This window comes from Lepidochelys olivacea, assembly GCF_965140295.1.
Source record: "Lepidochelys olivacea isolate rLepOli2 genome assembly, chromosome: 2".
In the NCBI taxonomy this organism is placed as follows: Eukaryota; Metazoa; Chordata; order Testudines; family Cheloniidae; genus Lepidochelys; species Lepidochelys olivacea.
The window spans coordinates 199,665,972-199,690,583 of record NC_140412.1 but is presented as its reverse complement, the minus strand read 5'-3'; the positions used below and the strand labels follow the sequence as shown (position 1 = coordinate 199,690,583).

The 24,612-nt window shown below is 41.9% G+C and overlaps 1 protein-coding gene across 2 annotated transcripts in view; it reads left to right on the top strand.

The window, feature by feature from the left end:
- The window catches only part of RARB (retinoic acid receptor beta), a 516,441-nt gene that overhangs the window by 442,190 nt on the left and 49,639 nt on the right, over window positions 1-24,612 (top strand). The gene's annotated exons all lie outside the window — the stretch shown is intronic.

Here is a 24,612-nt window from a genome sequence, read left to right as displayed (position 1 = left end):
CACAACTCCAAGAAGGGCAGTGGTAGGTATCAGTCTTTCCAACCCTTTTGCAAGGGTTGAGCTCCCCCTAGGATCCAAGGTCCTGTCCATTTGCTGGATCAGAAAGAAGGTCTTGTGTCAGTGCACATAGAATCATAGAATATTAGGGTTGGAAGGGACCTCAGAAGGGCCTCAAAGCAGGGCCAATCCCCAACTAAATCATCCCAGCCAGGGCTTTGTCAAGCCTGACCTTAAAAACCTCTAAGGAAGAAGATTCCACCACCTCCCTAGGTAACGCATTCCAGTGTTTCACCACCCTCATAGTGAAAAAGTTTTTCCTAATATCCAACCTAAACCTCCCCCACTGCAACTTGAGACCATTACTCCTTGTTCTGTCATCTGGTACCACTGAGAACAGTCTAGATTCATCCTCTTTGGAACCCCCTTTCAGGTAGTTGAAAGCAGCTATCAAATCCCCCCTCATTCTTCTCTTCTGCAGACTAAATAATCCCAGTTCCCTCAGCTTCTCCTCATAAGTCATGTGCTCCAGCCCCCTAATCATTTGTTGCCGTCCGCTGTACTCTTTCCGTGTACCCTTTGTGTCCCAAAAGCCCTTTCTGTGTGTGTCTCTGAAAATCTAGTTTGAACCAGTGTATGTAAGCTTCCTTTCCCATACGGAGGAGTGCCTCTCTGGAGGGGTTTACAGCCTGAGTGATTCACTTTAATCACCCCCCCCCCCCCCATGCACACACACGCTGGTTTTGGTTCCTGGAGGCGTTGTGGTAGCCCTCGCCACTGGCGTTGCATACAATCCCTGGCCCACAGTCATCCATAAACTTAAAACAGGATGGTCACCAAAGATATTGCAGGGGATTGCAATTATCAGTCACAATAAGGATTTTTCTTTTCCCCGTTTTATAGTTTAGAATTGGTTTTGGGTAGGCATAAGAGCAAGGTGACCACCCATCCCTTATTTTAAGGGATGGTCCTTGACCACTTTAAACATTAAATTGAAGTTTATGATGATTGCATTGTATACTTGAAGCAGTACAAATGTACACTTCAGAGAAAAATACATGCTATGCTAAGAGAAATGTTGTTTCCCTAAAATGTTCCTCAAAATAAAGCATTGTCCCTTAGTTTTCATGATTTCCCTCCCTTATTTCCATCCAACAAAGGTGTTAGTTTCAGCTCTGTTGCTCCTCCCCACCCACCTTTGACTGGAATCTGACCGGAACACAAAGAAGGTGCTGACAATGAGCAAAGTAAGCACACAAAAGACAAAAAAGAAGTATTTGCATATCTCTGTGTTCTAGTAATCTTTGGGGTTACTTGTGACATTTGTTGGTGCAAAATGTTCAGATGGAAATATGATTTGACTTATTTTTCTTTCAAGCGGATGGTGTCCCGTTACGTTCTATCGTGAAAGTTTTCAACATATTTACTCTGCGATCTCTAGGGGTGATTTTAAAAAAAGTTCACTTATTTTTGAGTCATGTAATGGTGGCAAAATAGTTTTTTTTTCTTTTCATTTTTTTAAATTAAGATTATTTTTATTTTATTTTTTGTACATGGACCACTCAACAATGGCTGAAATTTAGAAGCTGGAACTTTCCAGGTGCCTCGTACTTACTGAAGGCTAGTGTGCAAACCAATCTGTGCGTGAAAAATTAATTGATAAATGAAAGCAATGTAGTAATAAGTGTTTGTAAAATAAATTTTACATATGCACAATGGTGCAGTTAATGTATCAGTGATAAGGATGACTATGTATGTACGCACACACCAGATAATGGACTAGTCCTGTTGTCCTTCCTCAGTCAAATCTCCCATTGACTCCAGTAGCTTCAGTCCAGCATTTTCATAACCATTTCAGAAATCCTGGGAGAGGAAAAAATAAACATGAAGTTTCCATTCTTAGATTCTCCCACAGAAGTCCCCCTAGAGACACTTAAACTTGATGAAAGAATCATAACACTGAAGAGAGAATGATGACCATACTCTAAGGACTTGTCTACACTACCGCACGGGGTTGATCTAAGATACGCAACTTCAGCTATGTGAATAGCATAGCTGAAGTTGATGTACTTAGATCTACTTACCGCGGTGTTTTTACTGCAGTAAGTCAACAGCTGATGCTCTTCTGTCGACTCCACTTGCGCTCCTCGTTCTGGTGGAGTACCGGAGTGGACTGAAGAGTGCTCAGCGGTCGATTTATCGCGTCTATACTAGACGTGATAAATCGACCCCCGCTGGATCGATCACTGCCCGCCGATCCGGCGGGTAGTGTAGACAAGCCCTTACTTAAGCTAGAGAACTAATTCAAGCAACTATCCTTCTTAAATTACATGAAACTTCCCAAATAGAGTACAAAGTGACAAACTGTTTATGAGAGAGCTGAACAGATCCTAGAGTCTACTATTGGCCAGGCTCCAGTATAAGGAATCTGATAAACAATCTGCCTTGCATGTAATGAGATCTTTCTGATACCCACATTAAGTAACATTAGCACTGCAAGAGTCACTATAGTTAAGAAGGTGAGTGACTGAACATTTCTAAAATACACCATTATCTTCCTGAATTTATAACTCTGTAACAGGGATCGGCAACCTTTGGCATTCGGCCCGTTGGGGAAATCTGCTGGCGGGCCAGGATAATTTGTTTACCTGCAGCATCCGCAGGTTCAGCTGATCGCAGCTCCCACTGGCTGCGGTTCACCATTCCAGGCCAATGGGGTCTACGGAAAGCGGCTGCCAGCACATTCCTCGGCCCATGCCGCTTCCCGCAGCCCCCGTTGGCCTAGAACGGGGACTGATTCTCCTGTTTTTCACATTGTCTCTCCATGTTCATTTGTGTAAAGCGGATGTAAAAGAGAATGGCAGTTTCACACCTGTGCTACATTCATTTTGCACAGATGTTGAGTGATGACCCCCGTGTCCAGATTCTCTGCCTTAGACCTTGTGCTGTCACTTACATCAGTGCGAAGTGGGTGTGAAATGCTGCCATTCTGAATTAGTAGCATTTTGCTCCCCCTTTGCTCAGGTGTAAATGGCAACACAATGTGCCATTCATTGACACACCTTCCTTTTTCACAATGGGTGAAAACACATTAACATAGCCTCACAATTCAGAATTGAGAGTCTATGTCTACACTTCCGCTTTTGTTGGTATAATTTATGTTGCTCAGGGGTGTGAAATAAACCCCCCGAGTGACATAAATTACACTGACAGAAGCACCAGTGTGAGCAGTGCTATGTTGGCAGGAGATGCTCTGCTGTCCGACATGGCTGTCGCCGCTCATTGGGGCACTGGAACAATTTGTATGGTGGGGGTGCTGAGAATGACATTCTAAACCCCATATATGATGGAATCCCCTTCAAGTCAGGGGGTGCATAAGCACCCCTAGTTCCAGCACTTATGCCACTCGTGGAGGGGTGGTTTAATTGTGTTGACTGGAGAACACGCTCCTATTCCATCAGCATAGAGCAGCTACACGGGAGATCTTACAGCATTGGTACAGCTATGCCGCTGTAAGCTCTCTGGAGCAGACATGGTCATAGACTGCAACGGCTCAAAAGGTGTAGGGCAAGATAAGATGCACTTTAAGAACTCTCACAGTTGTTGGGGACATTTCCACTGTACCCATGAAACTCATTTATTAAAAAAACAAATTATTCAAGAGAAACCTCTTTATAAAATGTGGTGTTTTGTGTGTGTGAACATATGTGCTTGTTTTAGGTGGGAGAGGGGTTGGATAGTCCAGAATGGGCGATTAACTCTTTAATTTCCCCCCCTTACATTGTATGGGGCCGTCTTTTGATTAGTGTATGTACAGTGCCTGACTCAGGCCTCTAAGGATCTGATGACATTGCATCTGGGAACAAGCCTCCCAGTCTGGGTCCAAAGACTAGTGCTAGCAGGGCTTGTCCTAGTGCTCTAAAAATAGATGTGTAGGCATTGCAGCACAGGCTGGAGCTGAGGCTCTGAAGCCTGGGAGCGAGAGGTAGGCCTGAGAGCTTGAATCACAGCATCTACCCAGCTACACCTCTATCCCGATATAACACGAATTCGGATATAATGCGGTAAAGCAGCGCTCCGGGGGAGCAGGGCTGCGCGCTCCGGTGGATCAAAGCAAGTTGGATATAACGCAGTTTCACCTATAACGCGGTACAATTTTTTGGCTCCCGAGGACTGCATTATATTGGGGTAGAAGTGTATTTGTAGAGCACTAGCATGAGTCCCACTTCCATGAGTCTGTGGCCCTGGGCTAGAAGGCTCACTAGCTCTGCTCCAGCTAGCATGCTAAAAGCAGCAGTGTGACTGTTGCTGCATGGGATGTGGCTCAGACTAGCCATCTGAGTCCAAGCCCACCCGACCCCATGGGTCTGGGCTTGGACAGCTAGCCCAAGCCACCACCTGTGTTAAAATGTGCACATAGCTATTTTTAGCCTGCTAGCTTGAGCAGAGCGAATGTGAGTCTGTCTGCCCTCGTTGGGAGCATGCTGCCAGCTGCAGTGTAGATATACCTTTAGGGCTCATCTATATAAACTGTTAGTGCATGGCATGCTCGTGTGCCAAAGATTTACACTCCTACTTGCCGTGCACTAACTCTTCATCTAGACAAGCCCTACTGATACCACAATACACAATTAATTCTGTGACAGACATTCCTTATTATTTGTATGTGGGGATATAGAGAGGGCTAAATGCTTCTCTTCCCCAATCCCAATAAGGAATAACCTGAGGAGATAGGAAGTAGAGTGTTGTGGCCAGAGGAAAGGGCCTGGCTTTCAAACCACTTGGGGATTTCTGATGCTGAGGGCATCCATAAGGACAACTGGCTTCTATGCTGTGTTTTTGTCCCCAAACCCTAAGCAGTAGGGTTTCTATGTGAGCCATACTTTCACTTGCTCTTCCACCACATGGGGAGTAAATTCCACGGTACAGAGCTGCCAGCAGTTCTCATCCGGGCAGGATCATTCCAGGTTTTCCAAATGAGTAACAGGTAATTGACAAGTTGACATGGCATTATGTCACTTACAGACCCTGCTGGAGTGTGAACCTTCCAGACCATGCTGAGGGAGGGGTTAGGTGAAATGCTTTTTCATTAATCTGTATGCTACAGTGTGTGGTTCTGTGAATATTTTTTTATATTGTTTACTGGCAAAATCAACATGATATAGGTTTAGGGGGTAAGGAAAGTCACTTACCTGCCCCCAATGTATGCTGGCCACCACTGGTTCTGTAACTGCTGTGAAATAACCAGCATATTATGTTCTGAAACGTCACATCAGAGTTGGGTTTGGAAATCTCAGAAGGATGATCCTAAAAACAAAAGAGGAGAGTGATAATGTACTCATTGCCCCTCTCAGCCCACGTGTTGAGGGCATTCAGCACATATTGCTAAGGGCAAATTAATTATTACAATACTCTTTGCCAATCACCTTCAATTAACTTATACTCCTGCTAATTTTCAACAGCAGGCCACAACATACTGTAGGTCGTACGTAAACATGCTGTATTTCTTTAAAATTGCCTTGCAACTGAATGGAGAAATTCTTTTAAATAAGAGCAGTTAGAATGCAGAGTGTCTTTCCCACAATATTAATATGAGACCTAAACTATGTAGTAGTTTCCCTTTAAAAGCAGTAGTATTTCAGAATGAAAGACCTTAAAGCCTTCTTTTTAATCTGTTCTTACACAAATGTCTGCAGTTTTCAATGTATTTCTTGATATGTTTGTGTAAACAAAGGCACATTTACTAGAGGTTTGTTAGGATTTAATTTTTTTAAACTACCGTTTTCCCCATTTTGCCTCCTTTCTGGCTGCAGCTACTTTACTCCATGGCATTCGTGCCATGAACAAAGGACAATAAAAGGTACTTCAGGAGACATGTAGGAAAACAAACCTACAATATTTAACCAGCCCCAAATGGAAAAATTAATCACGGTGGACAACTGCAAATGGGAACCCAAATGCCTATTCCTGGGGGCAAAGGAGGAATGAATACACTTCAACTGTGCAGAATTCTGTATGCACGCATGTGTACTTCTGTAGCTCTCTTACAGAAACACAGAAGAGAAATCCCTGTATTTTCTTTTAAAGAAAATGCAAAAATACTTGCCTTCACATGCAGGTTCCAGTGAGTTCAATGGAAGTTATGCATAGACATCGGAGGGCAAAACTGCAGTCAGTGCCATTGATAGGATTTTAAAGATATAGGCACAGTATTTTGGAAGACAACAGGCCTTTCTTGAAAATAAAAATCAGTGAATGGCAAAGTGCAATGAATTTATATTTCCTTACTAGCTTATTCTCTTTCAACCGCAACTTACTTTGTGGTCTGATTCATTGAGAGAGGTTAGTGGCAGACCTGCCCCCAGTGCACCTACATGATTATTTATTTGTGTTATGATAGTGACTATCAGGCCCAAGTGAGATTGGGCTTCATTGTGCTAGCAAATATATAGTGAAAGATGGCCCCGGCCCCAAAGAACTTACTATCTAAACAGACAGCATGTGGGAGGGGAAACAGAGGCACAGAAAAGATAAATTATTTGCTCATTGTCATACAGCAGGTCAGGGAACAGAGCCCAAAATAGAACCCAGATCTCATGACTCCCATCCCAGTATCTTTATCTAGTGGACCATGCCGACTTGGGAAGATATGAGCTCAGATCTTTGGATTCAGACTCTCAAGTGCCAAAAGCTACACAATAGAACCAAGCAGGCCTTCCTAGTGTGCGGTACATTAGGGATTGGCTATGTTGTGTGAGCCTGCTACTGCAAGATCACATGGTACATGCACAGAGGCTTATGCTGTCGTGATGTGTGAGCAAGCGGGGTTATAACCCAAACACCAGCAGGGAGTATCATTCGAGGAATTTCTTTTAGGTCTTCTTAAAAACAAAGATCTCAACAATTTTTTTAAATGTAACACTTAGAGACTGTAATCACGTTACCTAACGCAGGACTGTGAGCTGCTGCTGAATGAGGAGGACTGCTGTGGTTGACAGGGTCTCATTATCTGATGAAACCTCTGGAAACTAAGGAAGAAAACCCTGTCTTTTATTACATTTGTGTTAGTGTTGAGGCATCATCCTGCTCTGCCCTCAGTTGTTGGAAACAAGGCACACTCTGTCTGCATTCGTGGGCTGGTATTGCCCTAGAACTAACACAGGTGCGCAGTGAGGCCTTGTACAGTTATAGAATAGGCAGGAAACGGAATAGAATTGCTTCAACAATGGGCTTTTTCAAGCAGGATACTGGAGAAACCACGTTAATAGGGTGAAAGTTATCCCTCTAAGTACAAATCCAGAGTATCCTGAACTCCTTCCATCCCCATTTTGTGGGGAGCCGCCTTTCATGCCATCCTTCTCAGCTCTGCATGGCAGCTTCTGTCCTTCCCAGACCTCTTTGTGTGAAGGCTTTAGATTACAGGATTCAAGTGTTGTAGTTGCTGATACCGTGGCCCCTGTCCAGACTTGCCCCATGCATAGATCTGTGATTCTGCTTACAATTAACTTCCCTTATGCGGAAACATTACCATAAAGTGGGGAATCTACTGCATTTAAAAACACAACCCACCCCCTCTTTACTCACATTATTTTAGAATTCTGTGCCTTGGAATATTTAGGGGTACATGCTTCTCTGGGCACATGGTCAAAAGCTGCTTTAGGACGAAGTTGACTTCTAAAGTGGTGGGGAAGGGCTGCAGACTAAACAAAGCATTTTATCAACAAGAATGGGATCTCTATTCAGATCCCGAAAGAGATGTGATCTAAGCCCTTGAATGGGAGCCAAGAACTCCTGAATTCCTACCTCAGCTGACAATGTCTGTTTCCTCTGTCCTCTTTGGCCAGCCAGTTCCCCATACGTAAAATGTGGCTGATAACCTGACTCTGCAGTTTTGGGAGAATTAATTTATGTTTGTAAAGTGCTTTGAAGATGAAAAATCCTAACTGTGATAATTCTACTGAAGGGAAGAATTTGAGGAAAAGAAAAGCAGGGAAACTCTGAAACCAAGCCACACAAATCAGGTTCTTCAATTTGTGAAATTGCATAGGCTCAGAAGATCAAGCCCCAAACATTCTTGTATCCCAATGTAGAGCTGTTTTGGGAAGAGAGAGAGCAAAATGGGAATAAGGGTGCTTCATTTGTTTGAGAATGCAGAATGTTAGTTTTCATGTGATTAAAAACACAGTAGTCTAATATTAAGGTCAGTCACATACTTTATGTGTATTCTTTATGATGTGGTGCTGAAAATGAATAATGGAATGTTTTATATTAAATTAAAATTTGATTGTAGAGAGCAGGTTCTGCTGGCTGCACATTGTTTCAAACATCTTTGCTATTAAGGTGTTTTAATGTCTTCAGAGAAGCAGATCCCTTTATTTTCTCTGAGATCTGTCTTTTTTTTATAAGCCTTTCCTTCTGATTTTACACTGCTTTTAATGCCAGTTTTAATGTTTAAAGGAGCAACTTAGATAGAGTAAATTATGAATAATAACATTCAATGTTCTGTGAAGATGGTTATGTAATAGCAATAATTGCATCAACTCATCCAATGCGCTTTCCTCCAGTGCCATGTACAGCAGATTAATAGCCCATGAATTCATTTGCAGCTCGTTGTGTTTCAGAAAGTATTTCAGGAGGCAATTAATAAACTGCTAAAGAAAATAGCAAAAATTATTTTTTATCTATTATGTTAACTTTCCAGCTGAACTGTTTACTGGCACCTTTTGTTGTGTGACCTGAGGAAATTCTCTTCTAATTTCTGACTCAATCACACCGTGACTCTTGAATCATGCTCAAGTCAAGGCAATTTGATTGTTAGTCTGATCATTATTTTCTTAAATTTTGAGAGAAAAAATAAATTGTGCTCTAAGCTTCTGCGACTTCATTCATTGCTTTTTAAGTATTACATAAATATTTGTAACTTTAAACCATCATGTGATCATGTTGCAATATTTAAAGAGAGAAAATATAGTTGTGTATGAACTAGGACTTGAAGGCCCAATACCACATGGCACAATTCCCGTGTTTCTTTTTGTCAGCTGCCAGGCTGAGCTTTTTGTAGTCGTTACCCCTATGATGTCTGCTTAAGTCCGCGGTAGAAAGTGGGTCAGGGGAATGGTGAGGAGGTGTTACTGGAGCAATAAAAATCAGTGGTTTGCATCACAGCACCAATGGGAAAAGAAAAAAGTGAGGGAAATCTTCTAATGCTGCTGAGCAAAACACAGGGAAAGTCAAGTTCTTACTGTTTCACTGGGACAAGAAGGAATGATAGAGACTGTAAAAATTGAGAACAGAGCTAGGGTTCAGAACCCAGGGGGAAATGAGAGAACAGTGAGATTTCTGTAATGCAGGCCAGACCTCAGGAGCAAAGCCCCAAGGGAAAGCATAGTACATGCTGGAATGCATGCCAGTCTGGTTCTAGAACTACCTTTTCTTTCTCTTCTCCTTTAACACTGAGTTTCCTTTAATTTTCTATTTCAATTTTTCCAGTCTCTATCATTTCTTGTCAAAGTGAAACAGTAAGAACCATTTATTTTAAAATACAAGGGGAAATGCTAGGCCTTGGCTCCCTCTCTTTTAATAATAACAATATTTTTAAAAACAGTTTGCCTCCTCTGAGCTCTTGCTTTTTTTGAGAACTGGGTAAGCATAAGGGAAACATTTCTGATAGACTCACATAAAGATGATTACAGGTCCTCACCTGGAAGTTACACTAAAGCATAGCTACTATGGTGATCCTTTCAGTGCTCTCTGCTTCAGTCTCTGCATTGTCACAGAGACCAAACTTATTTGATCTTGTACATGTGTCTGCAGCATTCATTTGCATCCATAAATCCTAGTCCTTGCCAACAATAAATGTGAACCTTTCTCATATTTTGTTTAATAAGATTTTTTATTAAATTTGTGGCACTGAGAATGATCACATAGAATTGTAACTTCTTCACTCTGCAGTATCCAGTTTACATCTGAAGTACCCACTGGTCTTTGAGGAGGGAGGGCAGAGGATGTGGTGTTTGGATGTTTTGTATTATAAAGACTGCCTTTGGCCTTTGTACAGGGTTTCCTGTTGTACAGGGTAAATTGCATTGAATAACACTGAGTTCCTGTAAAAATTATGCTCTTTTTCTGCAGTATAGGTGAAATTTTAATAGACACTTTGCACTTTCAAAAAGCCTTCTATCTAATTATCTCAAAGTGCTTTGCAAACATTAATGAATTAAGCTGTAATATGCTCCTGTGAGGTATTACTGTTCCTGTTTTTGCAGAAGGGAAAATTAAGGTGCAGAAAGGGGAGTTACTTATCCAAGGTGACGCAGCAAGTGTTTGGCAGAGTGAAGAATAGAGCTGAATTTGCTGAACTCCAAAGACCATCCTTTCTTAAGGGAATTACGTTTGATCAGGGTACATACATAGGTTTTTTCCCCCTACACTTAATAACGTTATTCTAACCATACTTTTTCTTTTCACTACACTTTTTAACCATTTCTTTTAAAATCAGTAATTTGTGGTACCAAATGGACATTTTTTAGCTGCATGCAACACTTGTGGGGTTTTTTGGTTTGTTTGTTGTAGGGTTGTTGTTTTTTTACTTTGGAGACAAAGCTCATGCCCTCCTTGAGGTCTGCTATGTAAAAATTAAGTTGCATTTCAAGTTTGAACCTCCATAAATCCATCACAAAAATTGACACAATTGGAAGTCTCTCCAGGTGAATCCCATGCCTGAGTCAGTAGAGGCTGAGCTAACTCCAGCCCTTGGATAGACTCAATGTTGCCTCAGGGTCAGGGTCATTAGTGGCTAGCAACAAAGGAAAGCCACCTAGGTATACATCATCTCTGAGTAAGACAGGTTCCACGTGAGACAGGGCAGAACTCCAAGTTTCTTGATCTTCTGAGTGGTGACCAGTATGCAAGATTTCTCCTACTGTTCAGCTGCATTCCTTAGTGGAAGATTCTGGAGATTCAGGTATTTTCAGTGAAGGAATTCTCAGCAGGAAGTGACTTGGATTTCTTTGGCTGTCCATCCACTTTTATGTCAACCCACAATTTTGTGCTCTCAGTATCCTTGTGGTTGATCTACCTTATCAGTCAGTTCCCTACTAAAATGTATTAAATTAGTTCAATCTGGGATATCTCTTTCAGTGCTTCTTCAACATGGCCCTGAAATGCTAGCCTAGTTTCCTCTGGCTTCCCTGTTGCTCCTTTAGGACCTGACCCTTTTTGCTCTGACTTGTGTGAATTTGTTTTGTTTTAAGCATTGCATCAAACCTTGCTCCCTCAGGTCTGTTAGCATCCAATCCCATTACTTTCTCAGCCGTCTTTCAGTGCTCACATGCTTCCTTTTTATGCTTAGCTCAGTGCTTTGGCACTCTCTCAAGCCTTTGATGTTTGCTCAGGTGCTTGGGGTAACTTTGATTAATTGACACAGCTCTTCTTTCTTGGCCCCACAGTGTCATGTAATGGTGTTTTGCCATACCGATTCACTGGATTTTCCTGCCAATTTTCTGCATCTGCATTCTTTGTGCTCCTGTGTATTTTTTTTTCTTTGCACGCATTTATTTCAGGATGTGGTCCTCTCAGAACCTGGAGGAGGAAGAAAAGTAGATGTTTCAGAAATATGTCAATTTGGGATTAATGACTGGCTGCATCCTCTGCCTTGGAGCTGATTGCGCGGTTGTCAGGTCGGCCTAAAAAACATTACCTAGAGCTGCCAGTTTCATGGGAATGCATAAGTTGTTCCTGGAGCCATTCCCAAAAGTCTCCTGCAAATCTGGCTTGCAGCTATCCCACATTGCTTTAAGGACTTGTTCTCAGAGGATAAGCCCCTCTGTTTTGAGGAAGCCTATGTCAACACACACCCAACTTCCCACTGGTGTGCTTGGATGTACTTAATCACTCCTTGGCTGTCTCAACAATCTTTATTGTTCATTCCCCAAGGCTGAGTTCTCCTAACTGCGTTGATATTTTGCTCTTTGATGAAGTCCCCTGAGAGAAGTGATAGAAGATGTGTGCTATTTGGATAATGGTGATATTTGGAAGATGCAAAACGTGATTGGCTAAATATCACTCTACAGCAGAACAGCTCTGCTCTAAGGATCTGTTTTTTCTCTGTTTTTAAAGAATCTGGCTAGGTCATTTGGATTTGACTTCACTCCTGTTCAGGAATCCTCAAAGGCCAAGACAAACAGCTCCCTAAATCAGAACACCTTTCAAATAGCATTGCTGTGTCCTCGTGTAACCCACACACCTTCTGGGTGTGGTATTCTGTCCCAACTAGTGACACAGAGACCACTTAAAGAGAGAGATAAAATGAGTCTGCTCTACAGCCTTAGTTAACAGCCAGTTGGCTTTTAGCTCATGTGGTAGAGGCTCATCACTAAGCTCCAGAGATCCCAGGTTTGATCCTGCCCACCAATGACCGGGATCTGTCGGTGATCCCCACCCTGTTGTTGTGAGGAATCACCCTCACCTTCAACACTTTCTCCTTTTTCCTAGGGTTGTCAAGACAATGTATATCTTACATGAAGATTCCACTGGCTGTGCATTCCAATGTAGAGATTTAGGCAATTATGGTTAGTAGGAAGACGAACCAAATCTTAGTACTGAACCCCTGAACTTTGTCACTGGATTCACTTGGTAAGTCGGTTCACCGCTCCATAGCTCTTGCCTTAGAGGGTGAAGACCGGAAGGCAGGCTACGTTATAGAAGAAGGCTCAATGCCTGGCTAAATCTCTTTCCAGAAATGCACAAGCTTGTGTGGATGTAGACATGAGAGCATAGAACTGGCCCTGCCTCAGGCACAGGTGACCTTTGATATGTGTGATTCAGTGGTAAGGGGGATGGCCTCAGTACTATGTGTGTCTACAAGTTCACTTGGCTGCAGGCATTCAGATTCTGTACAGAGGTCCATATACAATATAAAAACACCTTGAGGTCCTTTTGATGACTGGAGAGAACCTTTTGAGTGAATTAGGGGGAGACCCCTGCAGAAGGCGAAGAGACAGGGTGGCCTTCGTCTCATCTGTTGAGCCCAGTGCTTCATACACTAATTTTCTAGAGGCAGGAAGTGGAAAGGCAGCTGCTGGGAAGTCAGCATCCTCTTCAGAGACTGTATATTGAAAGGTTCCAACATATATGTGGAAAAGACCACAGAATGTCCCAGAGGTGCTGGGACTGAGGGTGCTGCAGCACCCTCTGGCTTCAAGTGGATTCCATTATTTACAAGGTTTACAGTTTGGTTCAAAGGCCTCAGCACCCGCACTATACAAATTGTTCTAGCACCCTCTCTCTGTTAAACCCACATGATTTTTATCCAATGAATTGTTGTATAGGGAGTTTCCCAAAGGCTTGGCCATAAAGAACTGTGGCCACTCACTGCATTACAGCTCCTTCTGACAGGCTGCCAGTCTTATGGTTGTGCTACAAAACTAACCTCGAGTTGGGTGTATTTCGACTCGGTGTATTACATGCCTGACTTAAAGCCCATTGGAACAAATCACCTTCATTTCTTCAGCTTTCCTGAGGAAAATTTGAGGGATAATTAAAATTTTTTAACCTTAATAGCCACATAGGGAGTAGAAATAATTTAATGCATTTATGATAGAAATGTAGGTAGCATTTTGCTGCTAACACAACATGAGTGATAAGATCACAAGACAATGGATTCTTTTTCACCCTGTTAAAACCTAAAATTAACTGAAGCAATTTTGCCCCTCCTTTTTTTCCAGAATACTTGTTGTCATGTTTGCATATTTATGAAAACTATCAATTTTTCGCTCAAGATGTAATGAAAAGTCTATTGCTCTCATACAAAGAAGGTTCTGAAACTGACTTTAAAAAGCTGTAGCTTAAAGTCCTACAGGCAGTGCCTAAGGCTGATAAGTATTTCATTATCTGTGGGATTCTGTCTGTGTCCTGAATACATAACATGTTGTTTATTGCAGATATAAATGGTTTTGTTTAAATAAGTATGAGGAAATTCTTTCTTTCAGTTTTCAAGGTGCATACCTAAATTTCAGAGTTAAAGCTAAATGGAATTCTGCCTTTTCCCTGGCAAAAAGTGCAACTGAATGCAAACATGCTTTTACTGTGGATTACAGGGTTGGTTAATCATCTGACAGACACTTTTAATGGAGTCAGAAAGACATGCAAAGGGAAACACACTGACCTTTTTCTTTCTTTCTTTCTTTCTTTCTTTCTTTCTTTCTTTCTTTCTTTCTTTCTTTCTTTCTTTCTTTCTTTCTTTCTTTCTTTCTTTCTTTCTTTCTTTCTTTTCACCACTGCAAGCAAATGAAATGTTAATTTAAAACTCCTCAGAAAATTAGGTTTCAGAGTAGCGGCCGTGTTAGTCTGTATCCGCAAAAAGAAAAGGAGTACTTGTGGCACCTTAGAGACTAACCAATTTATTTGAGCATAAGCTTTCGTGAGCTACAGTTCACTTCATCAAATGTATGTAGTGGAAAATACAGTATCTGATGCATCTGATGACGCTCACGAAAGCTTATGCTCAAATAAATTGGTTAGTCTCTAAGGTGCCACAAGTACTCCTTTTCTTTTTTCAGAAAATTAGCTTTCATTTAAAGGAGCTTTTTATTTTACACTTCTTTGGGAGAGTTGAAGGTTGCTGGGAAAGCATTTCCAGTCTAAACTTCATTGGGATATTCTGTTTTCCATAGGAAATTGGGTTGTTTGAGAATCTCATCCAATCCTCTGTTTCAACACTTTCTTCTATGTCCCCTTCCCTGGTAGAAGACGATCAGCTTTAAGATTAGTGAATGATTTAGTGTAAATCCTCTAAGGCAAAGCTTTAGGAATCATTTAAAATGATAGACTAACGAATTCTGTTATACTTGCATCATTTTTATCCCATTGTGTCTTTGTTTTTGTTTTTTGGCCTTTAAACTCTTTTAAAAATTACTAGCACGTACTGAGATGCATTTTTGCACTTGAGATTCTTTTATTAAAATATTACAGATATTTGAGCTTGTGCCTTTAAGTATTTTGTTGAAATCAGAATTTAAAACTGGGAAAAGCTCACCAGAAAAGCTTGCTCATCTTGAGGGCCTGGGATAGGGGGAAGATACCTAAAATAAATGGGGAAATTTAGAGCTGGGGAGTAAACAATTAGGACATAAAAGTAGAAACTAGAAATGAGATGGAATAAGCAGAGGGCAGTGAAAAGACAAAGCATGATAAGGGGGTTGTGTTCTTTCACTAGCAGCGATTCCCAAGGTACCATCCTACACCTAGCAAAGCAGCTAGCACATGGTGTATTCTACACATGGATCAGATATGCCATATACTGTTGTATCTCTTGCAGAGAGATGTACTTTTATTTGCTAGCCAGCAGCAGACAGATTGGAGAGCAGATCAGAGCTGCAGTTCAGAGAGAGAAAGATCATAGACCTTTGGTTCGTTGCTAGATCCAGATATACTTTTCTCAGAATCTGAGTCACTAGTGTATTCTCCACTGTCCTCCACAGCTTAGTTTGATTTGAGGCACAGGAGGTGAGTAAGCCTTTAGACCTTGAACCAATAAACCCTGCTACAAATTCTTCAATTATCATCTGTCATGTGCAAAAGCTTTTGTTTTAAAACCAGTTTACTCATTAAAGTTTTTAACCACACTTTGAATATGTGTGGGGCAATGTAAATGGTACATTGTTCACTAGGGGGGCCAGTAGGGGCAGCAGGTTTGTATACATTTTGGTGATGCCCAGAATGGGTCCAAGTCTGCTCCCCACCCCCACCACACACACACTCCCTGGGAGGAGTTTGGGTGCAGGAGGGTGTGATGGGTATGGGCTCTGGGAGAGAGTTTGAGTGTGGGAGGGGTGTGGGCTCTGGGAGGGAGTTTGGGTGCTGGGTGCGGGCTCTGGACTGGGTCGGGGTTGGGGTCCAGGCGGGGGTGCGGGAGGAGGTTTAGGGGCTGGCTGCAGGATCTGAGCTGGGACAGAGGGTTGGGATGTGGGATGGTGTGCAGGGCATGGGGCTGGGCTGGGGATGAGGAGTTTGGGGTGCAGCAGGCAGGCTGCCCTGAGGCGTGGGGCCAGAGAGCAGGACTCCCCCAAGCCCTCTCCCCACTGGAAGCAGCAAGGTCCAGGGGAGCCCCTTCCCCCCCTCTCCCCAACCTCCCCCGCACGACACTCACCCAAGCCCCCCACCTTACCCCCCACCCCCAGCTGCTGCTCAGGAGGTCCAGCCAGGATAAGCACCCCCCACCCGCTCCCGGAGTCAACTTGGAGTTGCCTGCTGCGGGGGTTGCCATGCGCCTCCTCCCTTCGCAGGTGCAGCGGCCGTCTCACCCTGCTCCCGGCACCACTTCCTTGGTGCCGGCAGCAGCAGGCGAGGGAGTGCAGTGCGGCGCTACAAGGGGCAGCTGCCCAGGGCAGGCAGGGATGCTTGGGAGGTGTGGAGGGCGGCAGGCAGGGCCATGAGATGCTCCGGGGGAGAGACCTGGCCCTGAACATTGGTGGAGCCAGGTCCCCCGGGCCCTGAATTTGCTGGAGCCTGGGCACCACAGGCCCATATAACTCACTGCTCCTGGGGGCAGGGACAAATCCTTGGAACATTTCATGGAGCTGGTTGCTTGTCTTTAAAGTTTCTGAAGTTTGCATAGATATTTTTACGGAGCATAGCACTTCTTCTAACCTTGTATATTAATTGTATAGAAACCTCTCTATGCCTTAGTGTTAGACTGAGCCTAATAGCACATGTGGCCATTTGATGCTAAGCTTGTTCTTCCTGGTTTGTGGTCTCACCAGTGTATAGGGGCTCCATTTCTAGTGTACTTGACTCACTGGAGAATACGTTGTGCAACTAGAGATAGCATGAACTATCACAGTGCTTGTGAAATACCTACACACACTCAAGGTGAATACAGAGTACAAGCAAATGTGAACACAAATAACAAATAAACAATAAAGTCAGCTAGCTATATGGGGGAAGGGCAGTATCAAAAGAAAGATGGCTTTGAGCAGCTTGGACCTCTCCAGCTCTTACCTCCACAGACTTAACCTTAGCAAACTACTCTGAGCCAGTGTGTGAAGGCTTTTTTTGTTTGTTTTGTTTTTTAAAAAGCTGTTCTCTGCCCTCTTTTAGAGTTAGCATAGTCCTAGCTGTGGCAGGAGCTTACTCTAAAAATTACTGGTCTTCTGTTTTGGATTTTTCTTCAAATAAACATAGTCGTTGAGGCAGAGCAGCTAGACACAAGTAAGTTTTAAATGGGACTGTTGAGTAATTGCAGTTAACTCACACGATTAACTAAAAAAAATTAATTGTGATTAAAAAAATTAATTGCGGTTAATTGCAGTTTTAATCGCACTGCTAAACAACTGAAATTTATTAAATATTTCTGGATTTGTTTCTATATTTTTAAATATATCGATTTCAATTACAACACAGAATACAAAGTGTACACTGCTCACTTTATATTACTTCTGATTACAAATACTTGCACTGTAAAAATAATAAAAGAAATAGCATTTTTCAATTCAACATATACAAGTACTGTAGTGTGATCTCTTTATCATGAAAGTGCAACTTACAGATGTAGAGTGTTTATTTACATAACTGCACTCAATAACATAACAATGTAAAATTTTAGAGCCTACAAGTCCACTTAGTCCTACTGCTTGTTCAGAGAAACAAGTTTGTTCACAGTTGCAGGAGATACTGCTGCCTGCCTCTTATTTACAATGTCACCTGAAAATGAGAACAGGCCATTCGCATGGCACTTTTGTAGCAGGCGTTACTAGGTGTTTTACATGCCAGATATGCTAAATATTCGTATGCCCCTTCATGCTTTGGCCACCATTCCAGAGGACATGCTTCCATGCTGATGACACTCATTAAAAATAATGCATTAGTTAAATTTGTGACTGAACTCCTTGGGGGAGAATTGTATGTCTCCAGCTCTGTTTTACCCACATTCTGCCATATATATCATGTCATAGCTGTCTTGGATGATGGCCCAGCACATGTTGTTCATTTTAAGAACACTTTCACTGCAGAGAAGGTACCAATGTGAGCTTTCTAAAGATAGCTACAGCACTCAACCCGAGATTTAAGAATCTGAAGTGCCTTCTAGAATCTGAGGGATGATGTGTTGAGCGTGCTTTCAGAAGTCTTAAAAGAGCAACACTTCAATGTGAAAACTACAGAACCTGAACCACCCAAAAAGAAAATCAACCTTCTGCTGCTGGCATCTGACTCAAATGATGAAAATGAACATGTGTCAGTCCGCACTGCTTTGGATCGTTATCGAGCAGAACCTGTCATCAGCATGGATGCATGTCCTCTGGAATGGTGGTAGAAGCATGAAGGGATAAATGAATCTTTAGAGCATCTGGCATGTAAATATCTTGTGATGCTGGCTATAACAATGCCATGTGAACACCCGTTCTCACTTTTAGATGATATTGTAAACAAGAAGCTGGCAGCATTATCTCCTGCAAATGTAAAGAAATCATAGAATATCAGGGTTAGAAGGGACCTCAGGAGGTCATCTAGTCCAACCCCCTGCTCAAAGCAGAACCAATCCCCAATTTTTGCCCCAGATCTAAATGCCCCCCCCCAAGGATTGAACTCACAACCCTGGGTTTAGCAGGCCAATGCTCAAACAGCTGAGCTATGGGTTTGTCTTAGAGATTGGCTGACCAAGAAGTAGGACTGAGTGGACTTGTAGGCTCTAAAGTTTTACGCTGTTCTATTTTTGAATGTAGCTATTTTTTGTACATAATTCTACATTTGTAAGTTCAACTTTCATGATAAGGAGACTTCATTACAGTACTTGTATTAGGTGAATAGAAAAATACTATTTCTTTTGGTTTTTACAGTGCAAATATTTGTAATAAAAATAAATATAAAGTGAACACTACACTTTGTATGCTGTATAGCAGTTGAAATCAATATATTTGAAAATGTAGAAAATATAAAAAAGAATTAAATAAACGCTATTCTGTTATTGTTTAACAGTGCGATTAATCATCTGATTAATCATGCTTAATTTTTTTAATCGCTTGACAGCTCTAGTGTTAAACTGAACAGGAAAGTAAAGGTGAAGAGAAATAACAAATAAAAGAAGAAGAGAGATGGCAAATAGTAGCACAGTGTGCACCCTGCTCTCACCTTGCCCTCTACAAAAGTAAAAAAGCGAAGAGGAAAAGACGAAATACCTTTATTCCTTAAATTCTCTGGGATGAAGTACTTACGGCTTCTTTGTCTCACAGAAAAAGTAGAAATCTGTCTTGAGTTACATTTGAACAAACAGATTCCAGAGTCAGAGAGAATTTAAAAGCTGCATTGTCTTGTCTGTTAGTATTAAATTTTAAAGTCAAGATTTGGATGGGATTTGAGTTGTTTAGAAGAAAGTATATTTTTGTGGTACTTTGTTAATTAATTAAATGCTTAAGACTTGAATAAACTTTCAATTTCATGTATTGTATTTCAAATGAGTTTCTCAGAAGACTTACAGTTTTGGCAGTGTACTGAAAATAAGATAGGAAACATTGTTGCCAGGACTCGGATATAATTTAAATGTGGCATATGTACGTGTTCCATAATTATCATGTGGTATTATTGGTGTAGTAATGTGATTATCTAAGGCATTTATTGTGGCTTCTGATTTGAAATATATTTTCAATAAACATTTATTCAGTAGTGCTTACACTTGGCAAGCTATAAACACACACAATCATGCAATTACTTTTTTCTTTCTACTTAAATATAAGTGCACAAGGAGTGATTCTTATTTTTAGTTCAGAAATACAGTTGTGGTCCCTTTTTCCCCTCAGCTGACTGTGTCTGTTTGTGAAGTCACTTTGCCTTACTAACGAGTGTTTATAGCCTTATACTAAGAAACTGCTATGTAAGCCTACTGTTATGATTGGGATTTTCTGGCAAAATTCAACCTGAAGGAAATATAATCAAGTAATCTGTGTCCAAATTGTGTAGAATGTCAAAATTGTAGCTGCTTTTGAGAGACCTTTAGTAACCAGATACGAAATTAATGTTTCAGTGGGCCCAGAATTTGGTGCCAAGGGAAGAGAGCTTTCACAGTGACTTCAGTGAAACCTGGATTTGGCCCTCAGACTTGCTAATTACTTATACAAAGGCAGGTCCATCACTTCCCCCAGCAATAATAATAAAAATGTTCCAAATGGACAATGTAGTTGGACATGATGTAATGTGTAAATAAGCTTGTTCCAGTGAGAGCAGTGTTTCAGTGGGATTTGGGCTCTGAAATTAAAATTATTTCACAAATTGTGGAATTCTGTCACTGCATGCAGGGAAGGATTTTGGCTTCTTGCGAAGTTATCTTTGGGTGGGGAGTGTTGAGGCTAAAAGTGCAGGAATCAGACTTGACAGGGTACTTTAGAGAAGCTTGCATCAGTCTTTCAGTAACTTTTTCCTCAATGGACTTCTGAAGAACTTAAAAGATATTAAGTAATTAGGGGCAAGTAGTGAGACTCACAGACTCGATACAAGTGGGAAACAAAGTAGGACATTGAGTGCCCAGTGACAATTAGGCAAGCTCAGTTGTTTCAGCATCACTAAAACAAATACATTAGTTCTACTTCGTCTCTTCCCAGGAAAATAAATCCTGTTTGAAGATGTTTCATAGGCTGTTATTAATTTGTATTGAGGTAGCATCTAGTGGCCTCTGTCAGGGCTTGGGATCCTGTGCGAGGCAGTGTCCACACACCAAAAAGTGTTGCTTCTGTATTTTGTGTTGACTTCTTGAACATCCTGTGGTTTAGGGATAAAGTATCTCTTTGGCCCAACTGAGATCAAGGCCCCATTGCCCTTGGCATTATACAAACATCCAGGGCGAGACAGCCCCTGCCCTGAAGAGCTTGCAGTCTAAGCAGATAAGACTGACAATAGAATAGAAACCAGATCTCCTGGTCCAGTGCCCTGTCCACTAACACACTGACTCCCATAAGACCTGCAATGTTAAACTAGATAGTAAACATGGGTGTTTTTGTATTAAGAAAAAACTGTGTTTTATGGGCTTTACAAAATCTGAAATAATGCTGCAAAACGTTTTAGTCCCAAGAAACAGTGTGAAGAAAAAAAATGTAATGGAAAGGAATTACGAGATATCATGAACTATTAAGTCCAGTATATAAAAAGGTTGCCTAGTGGTTAGGATGAGGACTCCTGGGTTAAAGTCCTGGCTCTTGACTGAATATGTACCAAGAGGAAGTCACTTAGTCTCCCCATGTCTCAGTTTACCCATCTAGGGTGGAGCTGAGAATTAATTACATGTAAAAGGTTTTGAGATCCTCTTATAAAAAGTGTTGTGTAAGTGCATCATGTTACTGTAGTTGTTCATCTGCCAGGTGACGCAACCTTACAGGGGGCCACTCTGACTGAAGGGGAAAGAGAGTCAGTGCCCACTTGGACTCAGGGCTCAATCCTACGTTGTTGAAGGCAATGGGTGTTTTGCTGTTGACCTCAATGTGAGCAGGATCAGGTCCTTATTCCTCTCTCTGGGATGAGAAGCTGCTTGTTCTGCCAAATTATGCCATTCTCTGTGTGATCATTTGTGATGTAAATTTCTATCAGCTGGGGACTTATCATGGACCACCAACCTCATTTAATTAAAGACCACATGTTGAATTCAGACAGTAGCCCAGAGGTGAAAGAGACAGACAGAGAACACCCAGCCCTTTGACCACATTTCAGACATCATCTGATGTCCAAGTTGCATCCTTTGTTTCCACACAGGAATCTGGGAAAACTGGGTCAGTTTATCCGAGTAGAAAGTCTTATTTTATTGAGTTAACTCTGTGATGAACTGCTGCCTCTTTGCCTTATCAAAATGAATTCCCTTGTGTGCCTTAAGTCTTGCAGTGGAAGTTTCTGGAGCCTCCAGTAATCACTCTGATTTCAAATCAACAATGAAGGGGCTTCTTTTTTCAGGCTGATGTTTCCTGGAAACAAGTGTCTGCTCTGTTCCTTGCTTGATCACTAAATCAGGCTGTCCTTTCTTAATGTGAACGTACTTCATGTAAAAGGTTTTGTGCTAGTCCAGCTGCAGAATATTAGAAAACAGTGTGAAGAATAGGGCAGAGCTACAGGTCAAATCAGCATTTGGAGCCGTTTGACCTTACCTGACAGAATGATATCATTTAAATCAAGTTTATAATTACCAGCTAGCCTTATAATTCAGCAATCCACTCCAATTATTCCCATTAAATCAAAACTGAGTCACAGATCTTTTTAATGAAGGGAAACTCATTTTAAAGAATTTGCATTGGCCCTATATATGAAAAGTAAAATATGTCCAACTAGTCTGTTTGGTGTGGGGTTAGGGACTCATGTCATAATCCAAAAGGGAAAAATATTTTAAAAGTTCTGGTTTCTGCAGACACTTCAGAGGATTCCAGCCCCATATATACAATCCTATTCTCGCTATGTAAGGCAGAGATGTGGCTTTCCAGAAAGAGGTGGAGTTTGCCTCATGCTTGGGGAATTATTATTACATTTACATATGCAGAGGCTCATATTCATGAATGGAATGGAATAATATACCCAACTGAGGGACTAGCAACTTTCTCTTAAAATGCCAGTTAAGTCTCATGTACTCTAGCACTCAGCAATCCCAACCATGAGGTGTGGTTTGACCTAAAGTGTTACAAACTAGTCTCTGCATTTTTAGTGGCTCTGCAAATAGTGTTCCTGCTACACCCCCTAGTCCGCACCACTTACTCCTGTCCATCATGCTTATTCACACCACTTAGCCCAAGGCTGGATGAGCGTTTTTATGAGGGTCAGTGTGTTGGTTCTTTAAGATATAGTTGTTTTTTTTTAATGTAAAATGAGTCTTAACTTTGGAGGTGAGGGTGGGAAATATGATTTCTGAGGGGGAGGAGAAGTGATATTTAAGTGTCTTCTGCCTCCTGCTGCAGAAGTGGTTCCCCAGCTATTTGTGCTGTCTTGTATAATTATCAGTATTTCAAATAAAGATTTGGTAGATGTCAGTAGAAGCTGGGGTTTTAGTGGCTACTCAGGCCTGAGTCTAGGCCCCTAGGGGGATTTGTCTGCTCCTAAGTTTTAGCATGTTGTCTTGTTTATTTATTTAATATTATGGTAGCACCCAGAGGCCCCTCACAGACTAAGGGCTCCAGTGTGTGGGCAGTGTGCAAACACACAGTAAGACTATCCTTACATCTTAGAAGCTCTTCTGTAAGCATATGTAGCACTTACAGACATTTAACTATTTAATCATCTCCACTGTGCCTGCGTGGTACAGCAGATGGATGTTATCCCCATTTTACAGATTGGAAAGCTAAGGTTTGTAGGTTAAGTGACTTGACTAACCCACAATGGGAGTTGGGCTTGGAGCTGGTATTAGAAAGCAGGAGACCTCGCTCAGTCCTGTCCTTAGTCCTACTCCACTCTCCCTTTGGTACTATTGAGCTTCCCCTCCTGGTGGCCAGAGGTCACTGAGCAGTAGGCCCTTGTTAGGCTGCAGCCAGAAGGGGAGGGGCATTGCAGTAGCTGTAGTGCCTCCCTTTAGTATCATTTTTTGCAGCACTGCCTTCCCACAGAGGCAAACTGGTTGGCGATCCTCCCAAAATGGAGGGCCTATGACTCACCTATTCACTGATCCCTGTGCCCAGCCCTGGGGGACTGAAAAGGAAACTGTGAATCTTTAAGAAAAATCAGTGACATACCTTTGTGCTTCACTTCGAAAACAAACCAGTATGAACCAACATAACCCCATTGTTATCCCACAAGGAAAAGATAAATAATAGCTGAGCTTTTCCTTTGTCCTGCTTGTCCCCCGCTCAGAGGAAGTCCATGGCTGCAGTTTTATGAATCAAAAAATTGGCTCTGCAAACCAAGAGGTTGCAGGTCCCATTGATAAATCATTTATGTATCACTCTCTGAAGCAAGTGTATCACTGGCCACGTGAGATTTTACAAAATTGCTCAAGTAACTCAGAGGTACAACTGCAGAATCTAGCACTCAGAGACACTATATACGGATGACGCTTCTCTATATATGTAGTATTTTCCATCTGCAGATGAGGGTACTGGGCCTGATTCACCACTCTGTTACTCCAGTTTTACACTGGTGTGAATCTGTTGAAATTCATGGAGTTAAACCAGTGTAAAACTGGAGTAACACAGTGTGTGAATTGGGCCCATTATTCCTCATTGAATAAAACAAGTATAATATGGTACAAGTTAGTAATTAAAGAGAGGCCTGGAACTGACCCTGGGTGAAAAAGAGGCAGAGGGAGATGGAAGGAGCCACCCCACCCCTCACTGCACAGGGCCAGACTCAGTAATAACAGGGAGAAGGGCAAGCATTCCAGTGCTGCCAACACAAGATTCCACCAAGTTCCCCACTATCCTTCACACTGGCTAGCAGAGCTGAATGCAAGCAAGGAAGAGGGAGTATGCATGCTGCGCCCTTTCAAAGGATGGCACCTCCAGCACATGCTTCCCCAGAGAAGCTCTGCCTGGCTCCACACACAATGCTAGCAGTGGTTTGAAACCGTGACTTGCTCCATTCTTTGGAAATAGTCTTAATTTTATTTCTTATGAGAGAGAAGACACAGGAGAGTATGAATTGTAAATTGTAACTACTCAGGGCACCTGG